Source organism: Hordeum vulgare, chromosome 7H (genome assembly GCF_904849725.1).
Source record: "Hordeum vulgare subsp. vulgare chromosome 7H, MorexV3_pseudomolecules_assembly, whole genome shotgun sequence".
In the NCBI taxonomy this organism is placed as follows: domain Eukaryota; kingdom Viridiplantae; phylum Streptophyta; class Magnoliopsida; order Poales; family Poaceae; genus Hordeum; species Hordeum vulgare.
This window is the reverse complement of record NC_058524.1, coordinates 448,258,076-448,265,241: the sequence shown is the minus strand read 5'-3', so window position 1 is coordinate 448,265,241 and position 7,166 is coordinate 448,258,076.

Here is a 7,166-nt window from a genome sequence, read left to right as displayed (position 1 = left end):
CTGCTGATGTTTCCCCTCCAAGATGAGGGCCTTATCAACCAGCTCCTGGTAGTTGTTGAAGGTGGCTACCGTCAACTGAATGCTCAGCTCATCATTCAGTCCTTCCAAGAACTTCTCCTGCTTGGCCGCATCATCAGCCACATCTCCAGGTGCATAACGGGCGAGCATGCTGAAATCATCAACGTACTAGGCCACGGTGCGATTCCCCTGGCGTAAGTTGCGAAACTCACGCTTCTTCAGACTCATTGCACCAGCTGAGACATGTGCGGTGTGGAAAGCTTGCTTGAATTGTTCCCAAGTGACTCCAGCAATGGGATAAGTGGTGGTGTAGTTCTCCCACCAAGCAGCTGCAGGGCCTTCAAGTTGATGCGCGGCAAAACGCACCTTCTCAGCTTCAGAACAACCAGCGGTGATGAGCTCACGCTCCATCTTGCGAAGCCAATCATCTGCCACAATGGGCTCAATGCTGCTGGAGAAAGTTGGAGGGTTCAACCTCAGAAAACGGGTAAGGTTGTCTGCCTGGGGTGGATGATGGTTGTTGTTGTTCTGGTTCTGGATGATCAGCTGCATCAGGGTGTTTTGTTGCTGGATCAACTGGGTGAGTTCCGGCGGAAAGTTGGACTCAGGCGCGCATCTTGGAGGCATCTGATGTTTGTAGAGGGGTGAGATTAGCATAGAACAATGGTCTAAGAGGAATTACACTACCCATATGAATGCAACACACAAGTATCACACCACACATTTTATTCAATCATCACAAGGTTCACACGGGGATACAAAATCGATAATCCTAAACATCGGCCTAAAACGTAAAACGATAAAGTAAAATTGGTGGTCTAGTCTAAGTGTCCTCCTCAAAATAGCATAGTGTCGGGTCCTTCGGTGGAGCTTTCTTCATAGTCCTCGTCGTTGCTGATCACGGGGGCTACGTCTCCTTCGGGATGAAGGTTCTCGCCCATGTCCAGTTCCTCCTCGAGGTTTGCAACTCGAGTCTTCAGCTTCTTGATCCGCTCCAGAAAATCCTTCACTTCCAGCTCATGCTCATAGTGGGCTTCCCGGGCTGCATCTTCAAGTTCAAGCTCGCGGAGTGACAGTTGCTTGATCTTCCTGGCGTCCTTGATCGCGTGATACTCCAGAGTTCCGATGTGCTTCTCCAAGGTCTGGGCATAAGACAAGAGAGCGTCATTGGTCTTGCTTGAGATGATGTCTCCGTCTTCATTTCTCCGAGATACAGCGAATAGGTCTGGAGAGATAGGGCAGCCTTTGTATTCATCCTTGATACGTCCGAGTGCACAATGGATCGCCATGTCCCTTCCGAGAATCCAGTTGGGTGCGATGAACTTGAAATCCATCGACTCAGTGCGCGGCTGGAATGTCCTTCCGGGAATATGCACCTCGATCCTGTAGCGTGAATCCTCCAGGTACGACGAAGTTGGCTTCCCTGTGATAGTCGGCAGAGCAATCCTCAAATCCTTGGTGATCTGCACCAGCTCTTTTCCGAACGGCATAGTGGTGTCGGGCTGGCAAAACTCCGTGAACTTAACAGGGACGAAGGTGACCATCTAAACATTGGAAAATCGGAGAGAAGTCAGAAATGATCAGAAGAGGAAATAGAAGATTAAGAGAAAATAGTTTTCTTCCTAAGGCTTTTCCATTCCTAGAGGTTACGTCCTAAGGTCAGCGTGTGCTCTGAATACCATTTCTGTGGCGACCCGACTCAACGAGTCAAGCCTCTGGTGTTTCTGTACCATCCCAAGATCATGCTGGTACACACACAGTACATAATGTATATATTCAAGAGTGCAATCACACAGCTTTATTAATCGAAATCTCATAAAGAGTACTTTATTACAATAAAGGAGTACAATAAAGTGGCTGAAGGCCAACTCATGAGATTATCTAACGAAGACTAAGCGGAAGCATCAGGTAGGCGAGTCCATCCGACTCCAAGGGCATGTCGCTGAGCGTAGAACCGTAGCCTCACTCCTGGTCGGAAAAGTACTCTGCAACATGATACGTTGCAGCCGTGTAGGTCAGCATATTGAATATGCTGGCAAATCATCAAGAGAGGGAGTAAAATAAAAATCAACTATCTCTACATGCATATTTGGCCGGTGGAGCTAAGTTTTTGCATAAAGCCAGTTTTATCCTACAACAGAAGGGGTCGAAAGCAAAATATTACTACATAGTTTGTTGTTAACGAGATGGTTCCGCCAACCAGTTCTCGTACCCGAATAGTTGTTAACACCCACATCATTATTAAGTTGTGTCGAGAGTTCAGGGGAAATTCAATGCCTTCGGCTCAAGTTGTCCACGACCATGGACACGGCTAATCGATTAGGTTCAGTACTCTACAGAGTTTTGCACACGTTCCCCACAAGATTTGATCGCCTCCGGGTTTGTCCTCACACTTCAGGGTGTTTGAAGACCGGATGATCAAAACATGGTCTTTCAACGGGTCCCTCTGAATCCCTGTGGGTGCCCATCCATTCCTACCGTTCGTCTACATCTGCTAGCACCACCTGTCCAGAGTCGCCGCGTTGTCCAACCAAGCCAGAGCCCATAATGACTTGTGGCTGTGCAGGTAAGCCTTGAGTCTTGAAGTCTCCGTCCGTCCCTTTGAGCCTGGGTGAAGCTTTCCGCAGGATGACATGGCTTCTCCAGCATCCCGGGCATCCACTGGGTTTTCCAGGGAGCCGATCAACCGTCCTTCACCCAGTGTTGCATTGCTCCGAGGTCTTGAAAATCTTGTCTTAGTCCGGTCTTGATTATTATATCAACCTCGCATCACTCGTGGTATACACTCAACCGATAACCCGTCTACTTAAGCATAGACTTAAGAAATTGTCGTCCCGGGGCCAAGTGTCGGGGTTGTTGTGTACCTACCACATGATACTACTCTTACACTAAAGTTTCCAAGTACCTAGGCAGCATGCAAATTGGGCAAAGAAGGTGATCTACTATGCATCGAAAACATAGGTAAAATAACATGATCAAAGATGACTTGCCTTGACGATAGTTGTCCTGCTCGAGCGTCTCTAAGTAACACGCTTCGCACTCCGGATGATCTACCGATACAAACACAAAGCACACCATAAGCAATTCAATCATGCCACGAGTAAAAATAACATCACATGCAATGATTGGCAAAAGACTACGCAAAAGAATTTTATCGCGCGCCGGTAGGACAGAAACTTGTTTCTGTTGAAAACACCAGTAAAAATACTTGGCAAATTCTGAAAATTCTACTACAGTAAGGTTTTATCACTAGAAAACAGTAGCAAAAAGAATCAACTCAATATCATTTTTCAAACTCCTGGAATAGGCAAAACAGTGTTTAAACTAAATCTGCTCTAACTTATATTTGAAAATTCCCAACACAGAAACATTATATATTTTTAAAAACTACAGGAAATTTGTGAGATACTGGAAAAATAATTAATGTCATTGGACTTAGGGATAAAAAGTTGTGATCAAAACAAGATTGAAAGTTTCTGTTTTCGAAATCTGGACAGAAATTACGAAACTGCTAGTGCTAATGAGAGGCACACGTGGCAAGCTTCTAATGGCTGAGATGGAGTGCATGAAATAGAGAGAGAGAGGTTGCTACCTGCTGCTGGAGGTGTTGCACCGGCAAGAAAGGAGATGGCCGGCGAGGAAGGAGGGAGTAGCTCCGGGCGGTGGGGCGTCGGGCGGCGGCGGTGAGGTTCCTCCTCCGCGGGGAAGAGGCGGCGGTGGAGAGAGAGTTCGGGGAGGGCTCCTCCTCCGCGGCGAGGCCGAGGTGCAGCAGCTTTTGGGCTGCTGCCGCTGCTCGCGGCGGCGGCTAGGGCGGCGGTGGGGTGAGGCGCCGGCGGCGGCTTGTGGAGACGGCGGTGGAGACGGAGGCTAGGGTTGGGGAGAGGTGACGGTGGGGGGGTTTATATAGGCTTAGGGGAGGAGAGTAGAAAGGAAGGAGAGGGAGAACTTTGGGAAGGAGATCATGGGAGAGAAAATAGGAAAGAGAGGGAGAGGTGAACGTGGGGAGTAAAAGGAAAAGGAGGGAGAGAAAGAAGGAAGGAGAGAAATAAGGAAAGGGAGGGAGGACTCACGTGGGGAGGGAGTGCATGCATGGAAATTGCATGCGTGCATGCATGGGGGCTGGGCTGAGCCCTTGTGGCTCGGCCTGGCAGTTCTATATTTTTTTTTAAAACAAACTAACAGCAGCAAAAAAGAAAAGAAAGAAAACCAAAACAGTAAAAAAATATATATATATATTCCTAGCTAACAAAAGGTAGGAACTAATATACATATATGCACTAGAACTTAGGAGAAAACAAAATAACATATACAACTAATATATATATAATATATATAGGAACCCTAGTTCCACCTAATGCAACTTTAAAAAAAAAGTTTTATGCACTAGGTCACACAACTCAATCGAAAAACTCAACAAAGAAAAATACTTCGGAGTTTAGAAAATTTGCAAAACCAAAATGGTGACTTTAACTCACAGGGGAGAAGTCATATTATCTCCACTCCGATAAATTGCCCGCAGTCACATAACGGTAAATTTTTTCACAGGAACGCAATGATGCATAAAATGTGGGATGCAAATGAATGATCTATTAACATCCGAATTTACGAAAATTGGGATGTTACATCGTGGCTCTTCTCGCCTTCTTCCAAAGCTTCGAGGGTCTCTTTTGGTCCAAAAAAACATCGCGAAAGTTTTATTCCATTTGGACTCCGCTTGTTATTCCTATCTGAAAAAGGTCAAAAACAAGGAAAAAACAGGAACTGGCACTGGGCTCTAGGTCAATAGGTTAGTCCCAAAAATAATATAAAATAGCATATTCATGCATATAAAACATCCAAAGTTGATAATATAATAGCATGGAACGATCAAAAGTTATAGATACGTTGGGGACGTATCAAGCATCCCCAAGCTTAATTCCTGCTCGTCCTCGAGTAGGTAAATGATAAAAACAGAATTTTTTATGTGGAATGCTACCTAACATGTATTGTGGCATGAATATTCAGATCCATATGATTCAAGACAAAAAGTGTAATGTTGACATAAGAACACTAATACTTCAAGCATACTAACAAAGCAATCATGTCTTCTCAAAATAACATGGCCAAAGAAAGTTATCCCTACAATATCATATAGTCTGGCTATGCTCCGTCTTCCCCACACACCATATTTAAATCATGCACAACCCCGGTGTTAGTCAAGCAATTGTTTTCACACTTTTACTTTCTCAAACTTTTTCAACTCTCACGCAATAAATGACTGTGAGCCATGGACATAGCACTATAGGTGGAATAGAATATGGTGGTGCTTGTGAGGCAAAAAGGAGGAGATGGTCACATCAACTAGGAGTATCAACGGGTTATGGAGGTGCCCATCAATAGATATCAATGTGAGTGAGTAGGGATTGCCATGCAAGAGATGCACAAGAGCTATAAGTTTATGAAAGCTCAAAAAGAAACTAAGTGCGTGTGCATCCAACTGGCTTGCTCACGAAGACCTAGGGCAATTGGGGATGCCCATCATTGGAATATACAAGCCAAGTTCTATAACAATAATTCCCACTAGTATATGAAAGTGACAATATATGAGACTCTCTATCATGAAGATCATGTTGCTACTTTGAAGCACTAGTGTGGTAAAGGATAGTAGCATTGTCCCTTCTTTTTTTTCTCTTTTTTTTGTTTGGGCTCTTTGGCCTCTTTTTTTATTTTTATAGTCCGGAGTCTCATGCCAACTAGTGAGGGAATCATAGCTTCCTTCCTTTCCTCACATGGGACAATGCTCTAATAATGATAATCATCACACTTTTATTTACTTACAACTCGATTCTTAGAACAAAAGATATGACTCTATATGAATGCCTCCGACGGTGTACTGGGATGTCCAATGACTCATCTGTGACATGTATGAAAGTATGAATGGTGGCTTTGCCACAAATACGATGTCAACTACATGATCATGCAAACCAATATGACAATGATGATGCGTGTCATAATAAACGGAACGTTGGAAGTTGCATGGAAATATATCTCGGAATGGCTATGGAAATGCCATGATGGGTAGGTATGGTGGCTGTTTTGAGGAAGGATATATGGTGGGTGTAATGCACCGGCAAAAGTTGCGCGGTACTAGAGAGGCTAGCAATGGTGGAAGGGTGAGAGTGCGTATAATCCATGGACTCAACGTTAGTCATAAAGGACTCACATACTTATTGCAAAAGTTTTATTAGTAATCGAAACAAAGTATTAGACGCATGCTCCTAGGGGAAGGGTTGGTAGGAGTTAACCATCGCGTGATCCCGACCTCCACACAAAGGATGACACTTAATAAAAACATCATGCTCCGACTTCCTAGCATAGCGGTTCACCATACATGCATGCTACGAGAACCACAAACTCTATCACAAGCATTTCATTACTCACTAGCATGACTCTAATATCACCATCTTTATATCTCAAAACTATATGCAAAGAATCAAACTTCTCATAGTACTTGATGCACTCTATATGAAAGTTTTTATTATATCCCTCTTGGATGCCCATCATATTAGGACTAGATTCATAACCTAAGCAAATTACCATGTTGTTTAAGACTCTGAAAATGATATAAGTTAAGCATGAGAGTTCAACTATTTCTATAAAATAGAATCATCGCAATGCTCTACAAAGATATAAGTGAAGTACTAGAGCAAAAGGAAAACTACTCCAAAAGATATAATTGAAGCTCAATGAGTAGTTGAATAATTATTTGGCTATGTGGAGACTCTCCCATCTAATAATTTCAGATCTTAAGTACCTTATTCAAACAAAATAAGATGACACTTCAAGGATAGCACGTATCATGTGAAGAAGCAAAAACTTAGGTTCAACCGATACTAACCGATAATTGTTTGAAGAAGAAAGGTGGGATGCCATCTGGGGCATCCCCAAGCTTAGGTTCTTGAGACTTCTTGAAATATGAATTGGGGATGCCTCGGTCATCCCCAAGCTTGAGCTTTTGTGTCTCCTTAATTCCTCCCATATGGTGGTTTCCAAAATCTTAAAAACTTCATCCACACAAAACTCAACAAGAACTCGTGAGATAGGTTAGTATAAATCAATGCAAAACTTTTTCATACTCTACTGTAGTAAATCACTAAAATTATTATTTC